The 25423-nt window shown below is 38.9% G+C and overlaps 1 protein-coding gene across 1 annotated transcript in view; it reads left to right on the top strand.

Moving 5' to 3' along the window:
- The first annotated feature begins 8379 nt into the window (after positions 1–8379).
- Positions 8380–25423, top strand: part of ZC3H7A (zinc finger CCCH-type containing 7A) — a 58495-nt gene continuing 41451 nt past the window's right edge. Inside the window, exon 1 of the mRNA XM_036738456.1 lies at positions 8380–8523. The gene's annotated coding sequence lies outside the window, so the exon portion shown is untranslated. The remainder of the gene's footprint in view (positions 8524–25423) is intronic.

Consider the following 25423-nt stretch of genomic DNA (forward strand, 5'->3'; position numbering starts at 1 on the left):
TTATTTTATAGTTGGGATTAAGTGACTTGACCAAGATCATACAGGTAATAAATGACAAAGCTAGGATTTGAACCCAGGTCCTCATATTCCATATCTAGCACCCTTTCCATTGTACCACACTCCCTTTATACAGGTCATATAAAGAAGAATGACAATAATAATAGCTAACATTTTTCTAATACTTTAAGACTTGCTAAGTATTTTACATATCTAACATTTAGAAACATATTAAGAATTCAGAGGCTGGAGTACTATGTTCCTTCTCTGTCCTATACTCAGGCATGCAGTTTGGACTTTCAGGGGTGGGGAACCTGCAGTCTCAGGGCAACATGTGGCCTTCTAGGTCCTTGAGTGTGGCCTTTTGACTGAGTCCAAGTTTTACAGAGCAAATCCTTTTGTTAAGGGGATTTGTTCTGTGAAGTTTGGATTCAAAGGGCCCCACTTGAGGACCTAGAAGGCCACATGTGGCCTTTAGGCCACAGGTTCCCCCCACCAATTAGGTTGTATACTATAGCTTGGTATCCCAAACCTCATTAAAACTTCACTAAGATACAGAAACTGTACTAAGCTGTGGGGATACAAAGAAAGGCAAAAACACAGTCTCAACCCACCAGAAGCTCACATTCCATTGGAGGGGTTAATATGCAAAAAAAAAATGCACATACAAGATTTTTACAGTGTAATTGGAAGGTAATCTCTGAAGGAAAGTACTATCAGTAGGGATAGAGAAACCTTGGAAACAAACACTAAACAAACACATTATAGGAATCGACTACTTTTCTACTTTCTGAGAAGTTATCATTAATCATGGCACATCCACACACATACACACATGTGTATCACATATTTGTGTAGGTGTACATATATGTATATATGTATACATGTATATATATGCACATATATACAGTCTATCCTCTATGGAACCTACAAATTAAGCTTAATGATTATTATGGTGATATCTGAAACTTAACCTAAGAATGTTCACCATGAAATGTACATGCTAATTATATTGCATATTGATTGGTGGTCTTAATATGTCACATTTTAGAGTATTCATGTCATCATGATGTATATAGAAATTATTTGTATAGAAATCATAGAAATGCGACAAGTAAAAAATGCTATTCATGCAAGAGAATCTTATGACTTTAGGTAAACATAACTTTCAATATTTCAATACTTTGAGATTCTGATTTGTTTAGAAAATCCAGGTATTCCTTCAACCAATGTGGATTGCATTCCTTGTACAACTTAGTGGATGGTCTCCCAGAGCTGTAAGAATGATCACTCATCATCCCATAACCAACCTGTTGATGAGCAGCTGTGAAATTAATGAAACCGATCTTTCAACAACAGGCATTTTGACTGTCATTGGGCCTGTGCTCAAACTTTGTCTAGCTTGGTAGACTTTTCTAGTCTTTCAGAATCCAGGATTGCCTTGACACCACAAACATTGGATTAGGTCTTTAATAAAGTTTATTACATTGAATACATAATTCATTAGGTAAATAGGTTGATAGATATAGGGGTTGTGTTATTTTGTGTTATATATCAGGTCTACACATTAACCATTTTGCAACAAGCTGAAACTACATACCAACAAAAAAAGTTGAAAGATTACATAAATCAGACCTGACAAGATTATGGATTGATACAGAGTGAATATAACAAAGATAACAATTTATACAGTAGCGCCAACACCATAATTTAAGGTGGGCACATTGCCCATATAGGTTATGAGCATCCATGTGGGTCTATCTAGATGTAGTTCACAAAGAGATATGAATAGTTATCTCTAGAGTCTCCTCCACCTACCCTTTTCCAAGGTAGACTGATTCTTACCAGAAGAGCAAGAGATTGGTGCCACAGGACTAGATACTCTGCTGTCCTCAGAGAGGAATATTGGGCTAAGATTATATTTGTGCAACCCCCTAAATATTGTTTATCTAGAAGGAATACTTTTTAGGTTCAAATCACTTTCCTTATTCCTTAACAGGGAAGAAGTGCTTGAAGCTATTGTATCCAAAGGTTTGACTTCTTTCTTACTAAATGGGAGAAAAACCAGGGGAAAATTCCCTGGAGTCTTTAGTGAGGATAGCCACATGATCAAGTTGCCAGAAGTTTTTCTCTCCTTTCAGGGACCTTCTCTAAGAAGACAACCTGTTTTCTCTCCAAGCTGGAAACCAGAAGAACTAGGATCTCTCCTCTCCCAGGCTCTGCCAATTCCACCCCTTACACAGGCATGGAGCACTGAGTGATCATTCTCTATTATTGAAGAAGGGTTAGTGCAAATAAGCTGAGTTCCAGGTTACAATAAAAGCCAATAATTTTGAATATTTAAGAATTCTGACCAATGCAATGACCAACAATGCCTCCAAAGGACCAATGATGAAGCATGCTACCCACCTTCTTGTAGAAAGGTGATAGAATTGGGGTGCAGAATGAAACATACATATACATATGTATATGTGTGTATGTGCATATACCTTTTTAATTTTTCTTTGTGAAAACCCCCAAAGTTTTTCACATTTGGATAAACATAGGCAAGGATTGTTCTTTAAGGCTTGCTTCCTCCCAGAGACAGAGGTAGCCCCTATTTGTACTGGCTATGCAGTTCCCTCTCTTCCTCTGGGGTTTAGCTTTTATAGCTCATCCCCAGGGCTTGTGTTCCTCTGGCTCTCTTCTCAGGGGAAGTGTCTGTTCATCCATACTTTGAAGTTCATTCTGTTATACTTCTGGAATGGAGACACATATTTGGACATTGCTAATAAAGGAATTTGTTTTCCTTGGCTATGCATATTTGTTACGAGGAAGAGGCAGAAAAAATCAATTTTTATTAATTAATTTAGAAAAACCAATGGGAATTGTTAACTTATAGAATCCAATAAAGACTAAATCAATTGTGTTATAGGAACACGCTAGAGTTTATTTTATGTTTCTGAAATAGCTCCCATCAGGAACTATTTCAAAGCAGTGTGTAATAGGTCTACATGGATCAGTACCTTTGGTGGGTGGGTGTTTTCTGGTAATTTGGTACCCTTTGCCAAGGATCTGACTTAATAATTTGTATCTGTGCTATACAAAAGATTTAATAAAATCACTGTGGTAAAGGATCCAAAATAAGCCTTCTCACTGATCACTGGATCAACACATATCAAGACATAAGTGATCTTAAATGCTTAATTTCAGCTTTAACTACTAAATTGACTTTTTCCCATTAATGCTAAGGGGATTGTGTTAGTTGCTTATTAATTTCAGTAGTAAGAAATCAATAAATGTTCTGCTGGAAAAGAGGATCCTTCACCCATGTGAATTCCTTTTGGATCTATTTAGATATTTCAGGATTTCTAGTTAGAAAAGATTGGCTTTTGTAATTTTATTTTTTATTGGAGATCTTGGTCCACTTACATCTAATGTTACAATGAATAGATTTTTTTCCTTCAAAGGGAATATATATTATATGTTTATTATTAATGTAAGCTAAAGCCACTGTAATCAAAGTTCCAGGGAGCAGCTAGGTGGCACAGAGTGCTGGTCTGGAGTTAAGAAGACTCATCTTTCTGTATCCAAATCTGGCCTAAGATACTTACTGAGCTGTATGCAAGTCACTTAACCCTATTTACCTCAGTTTCCTCATCTGTAAAATGATCTGGAGAAGGAAATGGCAAACCACTAAAATATCTTTGCCAATAAAACCCCAAATTGGGTCATAAAGGGTTAGACATAACTGAACAAGAAGTAAATATTTCTACTTGGCTTTTTAAAAATCTTAGCTTTCCCTCCCTCATTGTTGGAATTTAACTATGATACATCTGGGCACATTGAATCTTAGGTTTTGCCTTACGGTCCTAGGGAATTATTATGTGTACTTTTCTAGGTTTGTTTTTTCCAATTCTTGGAAACTTTTGACATTTGCATTTCCAGAAATGCAATATTCGAATTCTTTTTCCTCCCACTAAATTTTCTAGACTGCAGATTTATATAGGCAGGCCCTAGAGATCTAGCTCAGTCCTCTCCTTGTGTGGATGAGGAAACTAAGACCTAGAGTGGTGAAGGTACTTGCTTCCTAAGGTCACACAGTAAGTAGTAGGTAGCAGAGATGAGATTAGAATTTAGATTCTTTGACTTCAGATCCAGTACTCTTGACACAAAATCAGTCAGCTTTTCTTTATGCCTGCACCATACCCTTCCTTTTTCTATTCTATGAGAACCAATTTTAAAATTTCTAAAATGGTGAAATTATATTTTGGAGGCTTCTACCTTTAGTGTTTCCATCTACGATCTTCCTATAGAATCTTGGTTGTAGTATATTGTTATATTGTAAGCTGTTCTCCAAGTCTATCAATTGGATCTGTATGTTTTCCATAGTTTGGATGATTTACTGTCTTTTTTTTTTGGAGGGGAGAAGGCAGGGCAATTGGGGTTAGGTGACTTGCCCAAGGTCACACAGCTATTAAGTGTGTCAAGTGTCTAAGGCCTCATTTGAACTCAGGTCCTCCTGACTCCAGGACAGGTGCTCTACTCACTGAGCCACCTAGCTGCCCCATAGTCTTTCTGTGAAATATTTCCAACTGTTCAGTATTGTGTGCAGTTCTATTTTCCACTGTACTAAGTCTGCTGCTGGTTGACTGTATATTTTTTGAGTTTTTCTACTGTATTGTCTATTCTCCATATTGGTAATTTTCATTATTTCCTCCCAATCCTTTTAAATATTTTAACTTCCTTCTGTGATTTTTAAAAACCCTCCTCAAGCTTTTATTGGTCTATTTTTTTTAAAACCAGCATCAGTTGGTTTAATTTCTTTGAATGTGTCATTTGTCCATTTGAGGAGGTCTCTTTTGGATGTCTTATATGGTTAGTTTTTTTCATTTAAGTTCTTTAACTGATTTAGTTGCTCTATAGCATTTTTAAAAAAATTGTACTGGCATTTGACTTTGCTCATTTAAAAACTTTGGTTGATTTTAATTTTCCTGTGTTTTTTTAAAAAATTCTCTTCTTTTTGGTCTGTTTTTTTTTTCTAATAGGGTGTGTGAGAAGCCTTTTTCCATTTGATCCTCCCACTTCCATCCTGTATCACTGTTTTCCTTAAGTCCTGAGATGCCATATTCCTCTGTTTCTTCTATTTTTCTAGTGTTTTTTGCTTGCTTTCTTTCGCTGGTGCCTCTTTTTCTTCCAAATCTTTTTTTTTTTGGGGGGGGGGATTCTTCCAAATCTCTTAAGGTGGATGGATGTTCCCTAAAATTCTGATTTCAGCTTTCTTATTTTCTAGATCTACACTCTCTGCTTTGTCAATCTCATTTACTCCCACATTTTCAACTATTATCTTTGCATAGATGACTCCAAATCTATATTTAAAGCTCCAACTTCTCTTTCAAGATCTACACCCACATTTCCAAAGATTAAAAGAACATCTTCACCTAGATTTCTGACATTACACACAAAACATTTCACATTTGAACTGCTTATTTCCTTTACCCCCAAATCTGTTCCTTTTTAACAGTGGGACCATTTAGCTTCCTATATTTTTGGCCCTTCTCTTTCTCCTATATCTCTTTTCTAATCAGTATCACATCCTCTTGTTTATATCACTACCCTATTTCTTGTACCTTTTTTTCCCTCTTTATTCCTAATGTCACCACCTGAGTACATGCCCTGCTTCAACTATTATAATAGCCTAACAGGTCTTCCAGTCTTCAGTCTCTTCCCTCCTTCAATCTATTCCTGATACAATAGCTAGACTAATTTTGTGTTCAAAATATTTTATTCACTTTATTCAGTTTAAATGCCTTGTCCAAATTTTCAAGTTCTTCCATAATCTACTACTCCTCTAAATTGTTTATGAACTTAACCATCACCAACAAACATTTCAATATACAAAGAACTACCTGTGTGATCTTGAGCAAGTTACTTAACTTCTGCAGTACTCAATTTCCTCATCTGTCAAAGAAAGGTGTTCACTATTCCAGAGATATGAAGATGAATCTTGCTACTCATCTTTTGATAAGAGAGGTAATGAACCCAAAATGCAGAATGAGGCATACATTTTTGGACATGGACAATGAAGAACTTCGTTTCAATTGACTATGAATATTTCTAGTTGGGGGTTTAATTTTTTGTTGTTTTATTGGGGGGGGTGTGGAATGAGAGAGAGAAAATGCTTAATAGAAAAGAACAGATTTTAAAATGAAGGGGTTAGACTAGGTATTTTTCAGCTCTAAACCTTTGATCTTGTAGACAAATACCTTTCCATTAGAAAAAAATTGCTGTCATGTTCTGAAAATCCCTTCAATAAAACCTTTTATAAACTGAAAAATTGATCATGTATGCTTCATTTAGTGTCTGTAGTCTTTTACTACTCTACTAAAGGAGGGATATAGTTCACCATCAGTCCTCTGAAGTCAAAACTGACTATTCCATTATTCTGATTCTGAAGATTTTTAGCTTTCCCCTTTGTATATTATGATTGTTATCTATATTTCATCTTGGTTCTGCTTTCTTCACCCACCCACCCCTATCACTTTATACAGATTTCTATGGATTCCATAGTTTCATATAGAGCAATAATATTTTGATACACACAAACTATACACACACGCACACTTATATACCAACATATACCTTCTGTCATAAAGGAATATGCCCAGTAACCACCTTGGGAACTATACATCCCAGACTTTACTTTTTGATCAACCTGGTCCCTATGAATAAGCATTGTGCTAAATTTTGAGGATACAAATACAAAACTGAGATAGCCCCCTTCCTATGGGAGCTTGCAACCCAATAGGAGGATACACATGTAGGGGATTGGAACCCAAAGAGATTTTTGAGCCAAAGGGCAGTAGACTGTCCCTAGTAGCAATGATTTCACTGCTCTTTCTACAGTAAAATGGAGGTAGAAAGGAATATGGTCATTGTGGCATGGCAAAAGGCTGTATGTCCACAGGTCCTGGTTATCTGGCTGAATACTAGAATGGTATGTGAAGTAGATTTAGGTTTGGGCTAGATAGATATATAAAGCCTGAGGCATTATATTCTCTTATCTCTTAAGTATCTACCTTTATATAGTCCTTTAAGGTGTGCAAAGTATTCAGCATTTACAATAATCATTTGGTCATCACAGCTTCACTTTAAGGTATTCTCACACCCATTTTATGGTTTTCCTATGGATTACTCCTCTCCACCCAGAGAGCCACCATAAGAGTCCGCACCCTCTTTAACCTCTTGCCCTGGCTATTACAATAGCCTGCTAACTGCATCTCCCCAGAAAAAAGTCCTCCATATTCCTACCTGATAGTCCTCTTCAAAACTCTTTGGTGGCCCCCTGTTTCCTCTAAGACAAAATATAGACTCCTCAGCCTATCAGTTAAAGCCCCGTGAAATCTGGCTTCCCCGAACTTTTTCACACTTATTTGTTATTATACCCTTTCATTCACACTACTTTCCAGCCAAACTAACCTAGTGCCTACTGGCTGCAACTTGAAAACATCACCTCCTCTTGCACGGGGCATCCATCCCCCATGCCGACATTCCCTTCCTCATTCCTGGCCTCTTGGCATTCTACCCCTAACCAACTCAGGTCAGGTGCCGCCTCCCACAGACTAGGGATTACTTTGTATCTACTCTGTATACATATGTTGCGCATCTGTGTACTTCTAAACCCTCCTAACAAGTACGAACTCCTTTTGGGGCATAAACTGTTTCTTTTTTTTCCTTCTCTTTCTGTCTTTGTATTCCCAGGGCCTACCAGCTTGCCTTGCACCCAGTAGGCATTTAGTCGATGTTGGTTCAATCAATCGAATGACAAATATTTAGGTCCCACTACGTGCCGGGTTGAATGAATGAATGGCTGTGGTTACAAGGAAAGAACCGGTGGCTTACATAGCCAGTACGTGGTAGATTTCCGATTTGCCCCCGGGTGTCTTCCGATTGAAAATCTTAACCCGTTTTCCAATACTCGCCCTGGGACCTCGGGCAGCCGCGGTTGGCACGTCTCTTAACCCCTCATCCAGCATTACTCTGTGTTACAGGTTATTTGTGTATCCGGGTCTTCTCCCCTCCCCCTTCCCCGACACCCTGTCTCGCCCAGCGGGAGCACAGGCCTTAAATGCAAGCGGTGGTCGAAGTGGCTGGAGATGGGGAGCGGGAGGTGAGAAAGGGCCAGGCTTTCCCCACGGGCCTGGCCCATCTCGGTCAGGCCCCAGCGCGCCCGCGTACGTGGGGCCAGAGACCACAACATGGCGGCGGCGCCTCTCCAGGGCCGGGTAGTTCCCTCGGTTCCAGTCGTCGTCCCTTTAGCCAATGAGGTGGCGTCTCGGTTGGCGGGAAGCGGCCTCCTGCCGCCAGAGGGCGTCTTGGCAGGGAAGTCGAAGGAGAGGAGTCGTAGTCGCCGCCGCCGCCGCCGCCGCCGCCGTTGGGGTGGGAGCCGCGAGAGAAGACACCTAGGCGTCCTGCAGCGCTACGCCCGATCCCTCCCCGTCTCGGTCTCCGGCTCCATCCCTGGACCGGCCCGTTCGAAAGTAGCAGGTACCACACCCCAGCTGCTGCTCTTAGGGTTGGGGAGAAGCGGAGGGGGCGGGGGCGGCCTAGACCCCTTCTCAGCAACCCCTCTCACTACAGGGACCTCCACCCCCACCGCGCCTTTTAGGCCGGGGCCGCCGTCTGCCGTCCTCCCCTGGGCTGCGATTCCAGACCCCCTCACCCGCCTCCGTCCCACCCCACCCCCAGAAGCTCCCCCGCTCCCGCCGGCGCGCGCCCGCTGGCAGCCGTTAACCGCCGCCCCCTTCCCCGTCTGCGCCCCTCCCCCAGCCCCATTCTGGAGCTGGGGTGGGATCCGAGAGCCGGCGACCCGAGGCTCCCTTTCATATTTATTAAATGCCTGCTGCGGGCTAGGCTGGGGGGTGGGGTGGGGTGGGGGATTACAAAGAGAGGCGTCTCCGGCCCTGCTCCCTAAGCAGCTTTCGATTTCAGTGTGTGTGTGTGTGTGTGTATGTATGGGGGGGTGGTGGCTTGTGCCCACATCTGTATATGTCCCGGGAAAGAGTGTGACTGGCTTGGAATGTAAAGGAGAGGGGGCCGTGGGAAATTGGGAAGAGCGAGAAACAAAGTTTAAGTCAAGTTAACCAGCATTTAAAAGCGCTTACTACGTGCCTGGCACTGTGCAAAGTCCTTAGGGATATAAAGAAAGGCGAAAAGCACCGCTGGGTCCTCAGGGAGCCCACAGTAGGGGTGGGGGGGAGGGGCGGGGTCGAGGAGCCACATGAGGACCACAATGTGTAAACAAGATAGGTACAGGATAAACAAATTGGAAGTCCCTTTTTTTGCGGGGCCTGGAGGTGGAGGAAGTAGTCCAGCTGCATCTTGAAGAAAGGGAGAGGAGACTTGTGAGCAGTGCATACCTACCTGCTATGAAGGATGGATTGCAAAGGGAAGGGGTTGGAGTCAGGTGGACCCCGATACTAGGAGGCTGTTACTGAGAGATGAGTTGAGAAGCAATCCACAAGCATTTATCAATCGCTGCCTTTGTATCTGGTGCTGGGGGGACAGTGACAAAAATGGAAATCGGCTCTCAAAGTTAACATTCTGTGGAGGTGGGAGAACCATGACATGTACATTATTAAGTGTACCAAATGCACACAAAACAAATGGAAGGTAATTTGGGCTGGGAGAGCATATATCTACAACCACACGCACACATAAATATATGGGTTTGTATGTATATCATATATGTGTGCCTCTCCTACTGTATAGTATACACACAAAGCCAAGGGATTCCAAGAAGTGGAGGTGCCATGGAATAACATAGGATTGATTGCATGGAAGTGGAAAGGAAGGAGATAGATGAGAGAAATAATTGTCTGGAAGATTCAACAGGACTTAGTAACTATCTTTGCATGTGAGGGGTGAGGGTTCACCCCACCTTCATCATACCAGGAGAACCTGTTGTCTCATTTGGATGGATCCACCTCATACTCACTTCCCCTTTCCTTTCTTCCCTCTTCACTTTTGATTAAGTCATTTGCAATAGACCAAATGTCACAGGATTATGCACTTTCTAGCTGGAAAGGGTCTTGGGGAGTCACCATTTCCCTCAGGCCCCTCCTTTTACATAGGAAGAAACTGAGGCCTAAAGAGGTAAAGGTGTTTGCCTAGTGTCACACAAGTCGTAAATCACTGAGATGTGATTTGAAGGCATTTTTTCTGACTCCACATCTAGTGTCTGTTTCCTTTTACCAGGCTGAAGAGTGTTTAGAGCTGCAGATTCGTGGGGGCAGCTGGACAAAAGTGACATCCCCCTAGATTTTGAGGCCTTTACTCTGATTTTCCCTGAGTTGTGATAATCATGTTTGTTAAGCTTAAGAATTTTAGGGCTTATCCCTCTAATTTTTTTTTATTATTTCCATTAGCGTGATCCTACTTGACTAATTAAATTGGCTTCTGAAAGATGAACTATCTCTTTGTAATTTGTTTGCTAGTTATTTTGTGGCAACTTTCTGGCTTTTCATTTAGGATCTACTTTTCTAGGGCTAGTGTCTACTGCCCTTACATACTTGAGGTTTGGGTGATCACCTACTAGATTTTTTTTAACATTTTATGTATTGTGAAGACTAAAGTTATCCTGACCTGCAGTCAGTTATGGATAATTAGTCCTATATTTTGGAAAGTCTACTCAAGGGAAATGTCAAAGTTGTTACCTGTAGTAAAATTACTAGATGTGGAATTGAAGATAAGTTTTAAAGAAGCTTTTGTCATTTACTAACTTTGTGACATTGGGCAAATTATTTAACCTTTCTAAGCTTCAGTTTCCTTGTTCATCAAATTCCTATTTGGTTTGTCATGGGGAACACATAAGACAATATTTATAAAGAGATACACATATAACCTAACTGGTGTGAAATAACAAGGCCTGCTATGATTAATGTTGAGAGTAGCATCCTGAATAGTCAGATCAGTGGTTAGGGTTGTTTTCTCACTTTAAGGTGTTGTAAGTCCTTTCTCTAGTTAAAGACATTCAGCTTGTAGATGATCTGAATATATGATTCCCCCCCCCCCCCGCCCCACTTATCCGTTTCTATTTCTTTGCCAGAAAACAGGGAAGATAGATGTTAAGCCAAATTTTGTAAAATAGGCAAAAATATACTGTGAAATTTTAAAAATAAAATATCATTCCTTAATATGTAAGACTAGACTTGAACTTGATTTTCTATATTGGTATGTTTTTATCAACCAAAACATTTTAAAAGATATTTCAAATGGCAAAAAATATGACAGAAGAGCAAGTTGTCCAGTTCAATTTTTTTTTCCATACATGGATTGTTAGGACAATTTTGAGTGGGTTTTGGATTTCACTGAGAAAGTATTAAAGTATTCTGGTATTTGATGTAATCATCAAAATGTCATCTTTATAAAATCTTTCTAAGACTGGTCTGTGTGTACATCAAGGATTTAGTGGAAAGGCCAGTGGGGTTGGAGTCAACAAATCTGGATTCAAATCCTTGCCTCTGCTAATTCACTGGTTGTGAGATCTTGGGCAAGTCATAACTTCTCAGGGCCTCATTTTTCTCATTGGTAAAATGAGATATTTATCTATCTATCCCTGCAATTGTAGCTATCATCTTAAGGCTGGAGTTCTTAATGCAGGGTGGTAAATGTTTTAATCTGAAAAAGTCAAATCAAGTGAATTTTATACAGTGGATTTTTTTTTCTGTATGCAAAGAGAATAGGATATCATATTCTAAATGTGTTCAGTTATTTTTTCCGGTCTCTCCAGAAAGAAAATTGTTTTATTATGTTTTAGTCTAGAAAAATCAAACAAGCCAGGAAATGAGTGGTCACATTTACTCATATTTTACTTTACTCATATTGAATGCTGTAGGCTTAGTTCAAAGTGACTCACGTTTATTCTCATAGTACCTTTTGAAATAAGCAAGAAAGGTTACAAAATATTTTTGGTTGTTAGTATGAGAATGATGGAAAATTATAGTGTCCTTTGTTTCCTATATGGAAAAATAACTTTTTTAGTTGTATTTTTTAAGTCCTAGATGTAATTAAAACATCCAAAATGTAGAGTTTTGAGGAATAAAATTGCAATCTGACTTAAGGTGTTATATAGTAATTCATCAATGATTTAAAAATTACTACATCTTTAACATTTTGAAATCTTTGTGAAAGCATGGTGTATTGTATAGAGAGAAAGCCATCTGCTGTTCCCACCTTTGAAGCATACTGGCTGTGTGATCCTGGGCAAATCCCTTAACCTCTCCTTGCCTTAAGACTTAAGTTGTAAAGTAGGTGCTGATCAGCATTGGTAGAGGGAATTTGCTTTTTGGGGAGCTTCCTATGCCAATGAAGTCATAGTCTAGCCACTGTGCTGAGTGATTACAAATCACTTTTTCTGAACAGTCTTACTCAAAAAAAGCGGGGAGAAATCACACACAGTATCCGTTAGTATCTTGAATTGTTGCAAACAAAAATAAAACAGTTCTGTTTGAAGTCACTGTGTTGCTACAATACCTACTTCGTATTCTCAGTTTTTCTCTCCTAAAGGTTACATTATGTCCCAAAAGTACTTTGCAAGTGTTACTAGATTAAACTAGCAACATGTTGCAAGGCTTAGTGCTGCTACTTATGAATTTTTTTGCATTTTCTTAACACTTTTTATTTTTAAAATATGCAACTTGAGGCTCAAGTATAGAAAAATATTTATAGAACAAGTAAAACTTACATTAAGCTTTATTTCTTTTTTTACTTGGGGCTTATGAATACCTTTTTTGGATGAATAGTAGTCTAAATTTTTTTTTTTTGCTGCCCCAAATCATTATACTGAAGCTGTTCTGGGTTACTTTTTAAGTAAGACTTTTATATTTTGGTTATGAGATACTTTTGTGTTTCTTGATTAAACTTTCCTGGATGGGATCGGGGGAAGACAGGGTCTCATATTGACTCCTGCTCTGCAGATAGTGTAGTGGAAAGATCACTGATTTGGAGGCAGATGACCTATGTTCAGATTTTTAACTCTACCACTTTAATACCTGTATGACCTTGGGCAAGTCACTTAATTTCTCTGGGCCTTAGTTTCTTCATCTGTGAAATGAGAGGTCTAAGGTAGATGATCTTTTAGATCCTTTCCATCTTTTAATCTGTAATGCTGTTTGGTATAGAGAATGGTATTTGTTGCTTATAGGGTAATGCCCCTATTGTTTAGTCTGAAATTTAAGTCTCTCTACAACTCTTCACTGCCTACGTTTTCAGCCTTCACTTCCTACCACCATGCCATCTGAACTTTCCATGCAGCCAAATTTGGCTATCTATTCTTTCTTCATGTATTTTACTCCATCTTTTCTGTCTTTGTTCCTGCCTCCAACAATCTTCTCTAGTTTATTGAAATTGGCTATCTTTCGAGGCTCAGCTCAAATGTCACCTTGTTGAAGCCATTCCTGATCAGCCCAAGCCAGAAATGATGTTATTGTTGGAAGCATTTAAATTATTGCTATTTCATCTAGGTGACTCTGTATTTGACATTTGTTTGCTTCTATTGGGGATGGATGAGATTCATTACTGCAAGACTTCAGTGTCTTCCCATTGTTCTCTGACTCAAGTACAAACTTATAATTATTGCCTTCAAACTTTGTCTCGCTATAGGTCTGATCCCAATATCATTAGTTAACCTCATTTTTTGGGGGGACAGTGGGGGAGTCTGGGCCTTATTTCTTAGGTTTCTCAGCTTTTGTACAACCCAACTATTCCATGCATAAAATATTCTGCCCTTTGCCTTTCCTTCAATTCAGGAAATTTTTTCTGATCAACCCTGCCATGCTTGTCTTACTACTACTCCCCTTCCCTCCCCATCTCCTCCTGTCCTCTCCAACTCCTGTAAGTACTATACTAATAAACTGCAGACATAGAGCTGGGTTGAACCTCTACAGTCATCTAATCAAACTCCTTTTATTTTAAAAATGAAAAAAAATCTCCAAAACAAAACCTGACAAGGAGACATGGAGAGATAGATATATAAACTGAAGCAAAATGAAGTAAGCAGAACCAGGAAAGCAATGTACATGACTCCACTAATGGAAATAGAACAAGAAAAATTCAAGGGGGTGGAGCCAAGATGGCGGCTGGTAAGCAGGGACTAGTGTGAGCTCCGTACCGAGTCCCTCCAAAAACCTATAAAAAATGGCTCTGAACCAATTCTAGAATGGCAGAACCCACAGAACAGCAGAGGGAAGCAGGGCTCCAGCCCAGGACAGCCTGGATGGCCTCTGGGTGAGGTCTATCCCACATGGAGCTGGGAGCTGGGAACGGAGTGGAGCAGAGCCCAGCCTGAGCGCCATGGAACAACCAAACTTGGAGTTGGGCGGATGGGGCCCCTAGTGCCCTGAATATGTGAGCTGCGGCAGTTACCAGACTGTTCAACCCACAAACACCAAAGACTGCGGAGAAGGTTAGTGGGAAAAGCTGCGGGAGTGGAAGGAGTTTGCAGTTCGGCTTCCAGCCCCAGGGGCAGCGGAGGTGGGGCAGCTACAGTTGCTCTGCTTCTGGCCCCAGGCCCACCTGGTGGGAGGAATTAAGTGGGGGATCAGAGCAGGAGTGCACAGCCTGCTAAAGATCTAAGCCCAGCCCGGGCTGGGGGTTCTTGGGGAAGGAGGAGTGCTGGTGTGACAGAGCTGGCACCTCCCCCCCAAATGTGGAACATAGAACTCTTTAGTCTACAAGCAGTCATACCCCACTGGAAAACTCAAGGGTCAAGTTAGTTGGTTGGGAATATGGCCAGGCAGCGAAAGCACACCCAGATTCAGTCTCAGACTTTGGATTCTTTCTTTAGTGACAAAGAAGACCAAAACATACAGCCTAAAGAAGACAACAAAGTCATAGAGCCTACACCAAAAGCCTCCCAGAAAAACATGAACTGGTCCCAGGCCATGGAAGAGCTCAAAAAGGATTTGGAAAAGCAAGTTAGAGAAGTAGAGGAAAAATTGGGAAGAGAAATGAGAAGGATGCGAGAAAACCATGAAAAACAAGTCAATGACTTGCTAAAGGAGACCCAAAAAAAATACTGAAAAATACACTGAAGAAAACAACACCTTAAAAAACAGACTAACTCAAATGGCAAAAGAGCTCCAAAAAGCCAATGAGGAGAAGAATGCCTTGAAAGGCAGAATTAGCCAAATGGAAAAGGAAGTCCAAAAGACCACTGAAGAAAATGCTACTTTAAAAATTAGATTGGAGCAAGTGGAAACTAGTGACTTGATGAGAAATCAGGATATTATAAAACAGAACCAAAGGAATGAAAAAATGGAAGACAATGTGAAATATGTCATTGGAAAAACCACTGACCTGGAAAATAGATCCAGGAGAGATAATTTAAAAATTATTGGACTACCTGAAAGCCATGATCAAAAAAAGAGCCTAGATACCATCTTTCAAGAAATTATCAAGGAGAACTGCCCTGATATTCTAGAGCCACAAGGCAAAATAGAAATTGAAAGAATCCATCGATCGCCTCCTCAAATAGATCCCCAAAAGAAATCTCCTAGGAATATTGTCGCCAAATTCCAGAGCTCCCAGATCAAGGAGAAAATACTGCAAGCAGCCAGAAAGAAATAATTTGAGTATTGTGGAAACACAATCAGAATAATCCAAGATCTGGCAGCTTCTACATTAAGAGATCAAAGGGCTTGGAATGCGATATTCTGGAGGTCAATGGAGCTAGGATTAAAACCAAGAATCACCTACCCAGCAAAACTGAGTATCATGCTCCAAGGCAAAATATGGACTTTCAATAAAATAGAGGACTTTCAAGCTTTCTCAGTGAAAAGACCAGAGCTGAATAGAAAATTTGACTTTCAAACACAAGGATCAAGAGAAGCATGAAAAGGTAATCAAGAAACAGAAATTGCAAGGGACTTACTAAAGTTGAACTGTTTTGTTTACATTCCTACATGGAAAGATGACATGTATGATTCATGAGACCTCAGTATTAGGGTAGCTGAAGGGAATATGCATATATATATGTTTATGTATATATATAAGTGAATGCATATGTATGTATATATCTATGTGTATGTGTATGTATGTATGTATATATGTGTATATGTATGTGTGTGTGTGTGTGTGTGTGTATATATATATATGCAAAAGAGAGAGAGCAGACACAGGGTGAGTTGAAGATGAAGGGAAGATATCTAAAAGAAATAAAATGAAATTAAGGGATGAGAGAGCAACATACTGAGAGAGGGAGATAGGGAGAGATAGAATGGGATGGATTATCTCGCATATAGGTGGCAAGAGGAAGCAGTTCTGTGGGAGGAGGGGAGAGGGCGGGTGAGGGGGGGAATGAGTGAACCTTGCTCTCATCAGATTTGGCCTGAGGAGGGAATACCATGCATACTCAATTGGGTATCTTACCCCACAGGAAAGAAGAGGGAGGAAGATAAAAAAAAATAAAAGGGGGGAGATGAAGGAGGGGAGGGCAGATGGGGGTGGGGTGGAGGTAATCAAAACAAACACTTTGGAAAGGGGACAGGGTCAAGGGAGAAAATTCAATAAAGTGGGATGGGTTGGGAAGGAGCAAAATGAAGTTAGTCTTTCACAACATGAGTAGTGTAGAAGGGTTATACATAATGATACACATGTGGCCTAGGTTGAATTGCTTGACTTCTTAGGGAGGGTGGGTGGGAAGGGAAGAGGGGAGAGAATTTGGAACTCAAAGTTTTAAAAACAGATGTTCAAAAACAACAACAAAAAAAGTTTTTGCATGCAACTAAAAAATAAGATACACAGGCAATGGGGCGTAGAAGTTTATCTTGCCCTACAAGAAAGGAAGGGAAAAGGGGATGAGAGGGGAGGGGGGTGATAGAGGGGAGGGCTGACTGGGGAACAGGGCAACCAGAATATATGCCATCTTGGAGTGGGGGGGAGGGTAGAAATGGGGAGAAAATTTGTAATTCAAACTATTGTGAAAATCAATGCTGAAAACTAAATATGTTAAATAAATAAATTAAAATTAAAAAAAAAGAAAAAGAAATATTCAAACACTCAAACTGAACACTGTTAGTGCAGTCACAAAACTTGACACTGAAGAATAGGTGTGAGAATGCTCCTCCCTCCCTTCTTTGCAAAGTTGAGGGACTGCAGGTTGCACACATCATACGTGTCTTTTGGACTTGAGTGATGTCAGTTTTGCTATTTTTTCTTTCTATTTCTTGTCATGAGGGGTACTTTTGGTGGAGGGATGTGTTGGGAAATGAAGGTGTTAAGAAACAAGACTGCAATTTTTTAAATAAAGAAAATGGTCTGCAGAGGTGATTTGTGTAAGCTCACAAAAGTAGTTAGAGCTGGAATTTGCATCAAAGTTCTTTGACTCTACATGTAGTATTCATTCTATTCTATTATGCTTTTTTAAAAAAGTTTTTATTGATACTTTCTTTTTGTTAAATAGTATCCTATGTGTCACCCCCCCCCCGCCCCCATTCTTATCCCTCCTTGAGATCCATCTCATATGATAAATAGTATTTTTGAGAGAGGAAAAAAAGTCAGCACAGCTGATGATCCATTGGAAAAGTCCAAAAACATGTGCAATGTGTAACACCTGTGGGTATCTCTCACCTCCACCAAAGGGTAGGTTGGGGGTGTCCTCTTATACCTCTTCATTTGAGTTCCATTTTATCTTTATAATCTGTTACATTTACTTTTGATTTTTTTTGGAAGCTGTACTTTACATTGTTGTAATTACTGTGTATACTGTTTTCCTGGATCTGCTGATTTCACTGTGCATCGGTTCATATGAATCTTTCCATGTTTCTCTATGTTCATCACACACATCATTTCTTACAGCTTGGTGATATTCCATTACATTCATATACCACATTTTTTAACTTAGCCATTCCCCAATTGATGAGCATCTACTTTATTTCCAATTCTTAGGTATCACAAAAAGTGATGCTTAAAACATTTTGAAATATATAGAGGCATTTTTTTTTCTTATTGATGGCTTCCTCGGGGCATAAGCCCAAAAATGAAGTCTTTGCTTCAAAGGGTATGGATATTTTAGTCACTTTATTTGCATAATTCCAAATTGCTTTCCAAAATGGTTGTATCACTTCACAGTTCCATCGCATAGGGAGTCAGAGCTGTAATATGAATTAATGTTTCTTGACTCTACGTGCAGTCCTCATTCCTTTCTACTATACTGCTTTGTGTTTGTTTATAGTTACTTGTGAAGGAGTTATTTTTGTCTCTTTTAGTATGTGCTTCCAGTATCTATTGCATTTTTTTGTATCTAGTATGGGCTTATTAAATACTTGCATGACTGACATAAGAAGCAGTAATACTGTAAAAAGAGAACAGAAAACCATAATATAAAAATTTCCTGATTAATTAAAAAATTGTTGTAAATATAAATGATTCAATAGGCCTTAATCATCTATAAACCAGTAGTGCCTATAGGAGGTTGAAATTTTAAAAGATGCTTTTTTCTTTTAAAGAAAAATTTTTGTTGAGATCCCATTAATTCTTCCTCTAATTTCTTCTCTACTCACCTGAGTTATGATTTTTTTTTCCCTAATGAAGTGGACTGTCTATAAGAGGTAAAATTTCCAGATTTGGTTGAACATTTTCTGTGAAAATCCATTGGCTTGTTATTAAATGAATTATTCTATTTTGTGGGAGCCTTTTCTTTTAGGCTTCAGGTTTGCTTTAGCGGTGAACTGATTTCTCAGTGTTGGGATGATTGAAGAGAATGTAGAGTTATTTTTTGTTTAGACTTTCTTATCTCTTCTGAATGTTGGGCCTTTACTACCACTGTCACCTCCCTAGGATGTTGCCTCTCTGCCCCTAATGAAGTTAATTCCTAAATAAATAATATTTATTGATAATTGTTTTGCACAACAAACACTCTTGACCTAAATGAGTGCCTTCATAAAGTGCTTTCTTCGAAAAAATGGATGAATGATTATTAACTGAGCGGAGAGACGTATCCTTTAACTTTGGCAATTAGGATCAATATTGACTATTGTATTTGACCAGCATTTTGTTGCCTTTTCACGTTGACTTTTTGTGAAGGCTGTGGAACATCTTTCCCTCTCTACCCTGCAAAAACCTGTTCCTTTTTCTCGCTGGATACTGTGCCTCTCCTGTGTGCTTTATTGGTTTTTGACATTTAAATGTTTCTCTTGGTTTCTGTTTTTTTTTTCCTCCTGTGGTTGCAGTTTAATAAACATATATTGTTTATTTGGCTCTGCTTTCTTCTCTTTGTGTCACTTCATATGAGCCTTTCTGTGTTTCTCTGAATTTATTAGTCTGTTCTTTAAATGTGGTAGTAGTCTAATACATTGATATAATTGGTATCCTATTTATTTAAAGATCTTCATGTAAATTTGTTTATATATCATTAAATCATTTTAGGTCAACTCAACAGATGTTTGTTAAGTACTTACTTTGTACAGAACTATGGGACTAGGGAGGGGATTAGGAGATGCAAAGATTAAATGAAACAAAATCCCTGCCATGTAGTTCATAATGAAGTAAGGGGATATTCATATCATAATTAAGTACTATATTGTCCTTTAGATAGACTGCATCCCTGAAATGAGATCTCTATGAAAGAAGAAAAATACATAGATAAAAATGGAAGAATAACATTATAGATTGCACTCTGGTTTTATATGAACTGAATTTTAGGAAAAGTTAAGTTGGTGTTCAGACCAATACAATAAACTTATTTAACCCAGAATGTACCTTAAGTAAAGGACTCTGATATTATTAGAAAACACTGTAGTATCATTGTAGTCTATAAAACATTGTAGTATCTTTTTGTATATAGCTGTGATGTAATAGGGAAAAAGTATCTAGAGCTCCATTTTAGGATAGCAGAATCATACTTCCCCAACATTTTCCATAGGAATTACCTTTCCTACCTTCAAGACAATGGGAATTCAGACTCCCTCTGCTCTAGTTTACTGCGTCTGGTTTCTGTGTTTTAGGGTAGGAGCTGCAGGAGAATTGGGACTAAGAGCAGAAGAGCAGAATGTGGAGGGAGACTTGACAAAAGTAACTAGGATGAAGGACCTGTACCTTTGACTAGTGTAAATTCAGTTCCCAGACTGACTTCCTAATTTCCTTATTTTTTTGTCTTTTTTAGCCTAATTCCCTGTTTCTGGTTAGGATTTTTTTTTTAGAAGAATTGTATTTATGTTATAATTTTTCCCCTTCTCCCTGAAGCCAGCATATATCTCATCAGAACACCTCTCATTTGACTGATATTGTCTTTTAAAAGTTTTTAAGGAAAATTTATTTTTAATTTTTAGCATTCTTTTCTTTTTAAATTGAGTTCCAAATTCTCTTCTTCCCACCCCTCCCCCACCCACTGAGAAGGCAAGGCAAGCAAAATGAAATCAATTAATTCTGTATGTGAAATCATGCAAAACATTTTCCATATTAGCCATAATGCAAAAAAAAAAAGGTGGGGGGAGGAATATTATACTCCCGCTTGCACCCAGAGAGAACATTTCTCTTTATTTGGGAGAGTGGGTCCTTTATCTCACCCAGGCTGAAAGTTTAGTCAGGCTTGATCCCAATGTTATGGTATGAAAGCATCCTGATCCATTTTTCTGACTTCAGCTGCTTTGCCCCTCAGGCAGCCAGGTGTGTGTGTTGTGCCCCCCCACCCCTTCCTCTGCCATGTTAGTGCCAGAGTTATTGTGGACACCCAATTGGCTTTAGTTCTTCTGAAGCTCAGAACTCCTAAATTCAAGTAATCCACCATCCTAACCTCCTCCAGTCACAGGGAATTACACCAACATCCATCAGATTATTTGTAAATGTTATTAGTATTTTAAGTACAAGATTATTAAGTTAAATGTTGGAATTATTTTTTAAAAGATTTTAAAATATTTTTTATTTTTATATTGCCTAGATTTCTCCTATATCCATTCCCCTCTCCCTGCCCAGAGAAGTATTCCTATCTTTCCAAAAAAAAAAAAAAAAGGACGAGGAGGAAAAACATCAGCAAAACCCAGGGTTTGAACATTTTTAGTCATTTTAGTTCTTTATTAAGGATACATTTAGTCTTTAAGACAAAAGTTGCAGAGAAGGTGCGAACTTGCATTGATAGACGAGTTTCTTCATCCAAGAGTTCCTTATACCAGTGAAATCACAAGTCCGGTTCCTATCCCTTTTTCCTTTACCAAGGAGAATGATCTTTGGAGGGAAAGACAAAACAATATGGTCAATAGGAAGTTGATAGACAAAATTAGCAAGGAAACAATAAGGGAGTGCCTGGCTCCCCTTGATGAATTCAAGATACTGGCCCTGATGAATTATATTGTTAAGTATTGAAAGAACTGTCAGATGTGATGATGAAGAATAGGAGTTATATTAAAGAACTGGTGAAGTACAAATGTCATGATTTTCTAATAAAGAGAAAAGTTTTCAAACTGACAGGAGCTTGACTTTAATTTCTAGCAAAATTTTTATTTCTCTAGAAAGCAGGTATTTTAGTAGGCCTTTTAACTTCAGCTTCTGCATACTGTTCCTGTTGTGTGCCAGGCACTTTGAAAACCACTGGTATAGAGGACTGAAAAAAACTGTATGAAGATTTGTCAGGAGGCTTTTAAAATGATCCGGGCTGGTGGTTCTGACTGTCCCTAGTAGTGTGGTAGTGGGAATTGGTTTGAAGGAGGCTTATAAAGCTTGAAACAATAGGACTTGATAAAGGAATATCAAGGGTTAGAGGGAGGTGAAAGTCAAGAGTAAAACCAAAGTTTCAAATATAAGGATCTGACAGGAGTTATGAAGTTGGAAGGGACAGTAAGTTATGGGGGAGAGGTACTAAATTTTAATTGAAACATGAGCTTTAAGTAGGACATACAGGTAAGCCCCATAGCCAATTTGTGGTACTTTAGCACCCTTGGAGGACAGTTCATTTGATAGAAAGGCAAGGATCTTATCTCATTTGCTGCCATGAATGGTCAAATCCTTTTCTTTCATCTCTTGACATCAGTCAATCAACAAACATTTATCAAATACCTACTATATGCCATATACTGGGTATACAAGATGAAAATGAAGCACTTCTTGTTCTTAGGAGGCTTACAGTCTGGTGAAGTGAGACAACACATATAAATATAGGTATGTTTGCAAAACAGAAACTAAGTAATAGGGGTGGGGGAGGCACTAGCATCTGGGATCAGGAAAGACTTCAAATAAAAGGTGGCATTTGGGCTGAGCCTTGAAGGGAACTAGGGATTCTGAGAAATGGAGATGAAGGGAATGCCTTCCAGGTATGAGGATAGCCAGTCCAAAGGCATGAAGATAAGAAATTTAGCACCATGTGTAAGAGCCATAAAAAGGCAAGTTTTGCTGGAGCATAGTTTGTGTGAAGGCTAGTATTGTATAATAAGGCTGGAAAGGTAGGATGGGTACAGGTTGTGAATGCCAAACCAGGAATTTTATATTAGAGCTTACAGATAATAGGAAGCCTTGGAGTTTATTAAATAGGGGAATGACATGGCTAGATCTGTGTTTTAGGAAAATCACTTTGGTAGGTATGTATGGACGATAGATTAGAGTGGGAAGAGATTTGCAGGAAGGAGACCACTTAGAAAACAGGCAAGAGATGAATAGGCCCTGAAACTGGGTAATGATTGTATAAGGAGAGAGGAAAAGATAAATAGAAAGGAAGGAGAAAGAGAGGGGAGATGTTGTGGAGGTAGTAATTGCAGGATTTGGCAACTTACTGGATATATGGGATCTGTGAAAGTGAGTCATTGAGGATGACACTAAAGTTGTGGACCTGGGTAACTGGAAGGATTGTCATGCCCTTGACTGAAACAGGGAAGTTTGGGAGTGGGGTGGGGTTAGGAGAACAAAATGAATTATATTTTGGATATATCGAGTATGAGATACCTATGGAACATCCAGGTCAAGATGTACAACAGGCAGTTTGTGATGCATACTTAGAGCTCAAGAAAGAGGCTTATCATGGATAGGTAGATCTGTGAATCATATTCGTAAAGATAATTAACCCCATGTGAACTGATGAGGTCACCAAGTGATAGAGTATATAGACCAAAAAAATAGGCTCCAGGATAGTATCTTAGGGTATGCCCACAGTTAGAGGCTGTGAAATGAGTCCAGCAAAAAAGACTGAGAATAAATCAGTTAGTTAGGAAGAGAACAAAGAGAGGAACAGTGTCATGAAACCTAGCGAGGTGAAAATATCCAGGAGAATGGAGTGGTCAACAGTGCCATATTACAGAGAGGTAAAAAAAGGAAGAGGATTGTGAAAAAGCCATTGGATTTGGCAATGAAGACATCACTGGTAACTTTGGAGAGAGCAATTTCAGTTGAGTGATGGGACTAGAAGTCAGAAAAGGTTTGAAATGAGAGAAGAGGAGGATGATATCTAAAAATTAAAATTAAGGTATGAGAGAGGAATATACTGGGAGAAAGAGAAAGGGAGAGGTAAAATGGGGTAAATTATCTCACACAAAAGAGACAAGAAAAAGCTTTTACAATGGAGGGGGAGGTGAGAAGGAGTGAGTGAATGTTACTCTCATCAGAATTGGCTCCAAGAGCAAATAAGATATACATGTAATGCGGTATAGAAATCTGTCTTACCCTACAGGAAAGTAGAAGGGGAAGGGGACAAAAGAAGGGGAAGGGGTGATAAGAGGGAGGGCAGATTGGGGGAAGAGGTAGTCAGAAGCAAAACAGTTTTGAGAAGGGACAGGGTGAAAGGAGAGATAGAATAAATAGGGGTAGGGGGAATAGGATAGAGGTAAATACAGTTACCAATAGTAACTGTGAAAAAAGAATTGAAGCCTCATTTCTCCAACATATAGAAAACTGTGTCAAATTTATAAAAATAAGAGCCATTCCCCAACTGATAAATGATCAAAAGATATAATCAGTTTTCAGATGAAGTAATTAAAGCTATCTATAGCCATATGAAAAAATATTCTAACTCACTATCGATTGGAGAAATGCAAATTAAAACAATTCTGAGGTACTACCTCATACCTATTAGATTGACTAATAGGACAGAAAAGGGAAATGACAAATATTGGAGGGGATGTGGGAAAAATGAGACATTAATGTACTGTTGGCGGATTTGGGTACTGATTAAACCATTCTATAGAGCAATTTGGAACTATGCCCCAAAGGTCTATAAAAACATCATACCCTTTGACCTAGCAATACTATTACTGGGTCTATATCCCAAAAGAGATAAAAATCAAAAAGGAAAAGGAACTATGTGTACAAAAATATTTATAGCAACTCTTTTCTGAGGGTAAAGAATTAGAAATTGAGGGGCTGCACATCGATTGGGGAATGGTTGAACAAATTGGTATGTAATTGTGATGGTATGTAATTATGATTATAATACTATTGTACTATAAGAAATGATGAGCAGTATGCTCTCAGAAAAACCTAGAAAGACTTATAGGTTGAAGCAAAGTGAAATGTACTGGGTACAAAGTAACAACAACATTATAAGATGATCAGCTGTGAATGACTTAGCTATTCTCAACAATACAACTATCCATGACCACTCGTAAGGACTTAGGATGAAAATGCTATCTATCCCCAGAGAAAGAACTGATGGTGTCTAAATACAGATTGAAGCATAGTTTTTTAAACTTTATCTTGAGCTTTTTTGGTCTATATTTTCTTTCACAACATGACTATTATGGATGTTTTGTATGACTACAAATATATAACCTATATATAATTGCTTGCGTTTTCAGTGGGGTTGGGGGTGGGGAAGGAGGGAGAGAATTTGGAACTCAAAGTTTTAAAAACAAATGTTAAAAACTGTTCTTACATACATGTAACTAGGGAAAAATAGATACTATACAAATACAAAAAAATGAGAAGAGAGGAACTATATAAATACAGAATAAATGCAAAATAAATACAATGTGGCTCAGACAGGGAGTGCACTTGCAGTTTTGTGGGTGTAGGTGGTGGTGGTGGTGATGGTGGGAATGAGGAAAATCTTTATGTAGAAGGTGGTGCTTGAACCAAGTCTGCAGGATGTAAGATGTTTTTTTGAGGTAGAAGTGAAGAGAGAGTAAGTTCAGTCATGGGGCATAGCCAGTACAAAGGTATGGAGATGGACAATGGAGTGCCATATGTAAGAAAGAGAAGAACAGGTTTCCTCAGTTGTAGAGTACAGGAAGGGGAGTAATATATAACGAGGCTGGAAAGACAAGTTGGAACAAGATTGTGAAGGTCATTAAAAGCCAAATAGAGAAGTTTATATTTTATCCAAGTAATAGGGAGCCACTGGAGGTTTATTTAGTAGAAGCAGGATGTGATCAGACCTGCAATAAGAAAATGTTGATGATTTATTAAGGTTTTATTAAACTGCTTTTTTTCTTTTAAACTGTTACAAGGAATGGCTTTATGGATAGGCAAGGGG

The sequence above is a fragment of the Trichosurus vulpecula genome, chromosome 9 (assembly GCF_011100635.1).
Source record: "Trichosurus vulpecula isolate mTriVul1 chromosome 9, mTriVul1.pri, whole genome shotgun sequence".
NCBI lineage: Eukaryota > Metazoa > Chordata > Mammalia > Diprotodontia > Phalangeridae > Trichosurus > Trichosurus vulpecula.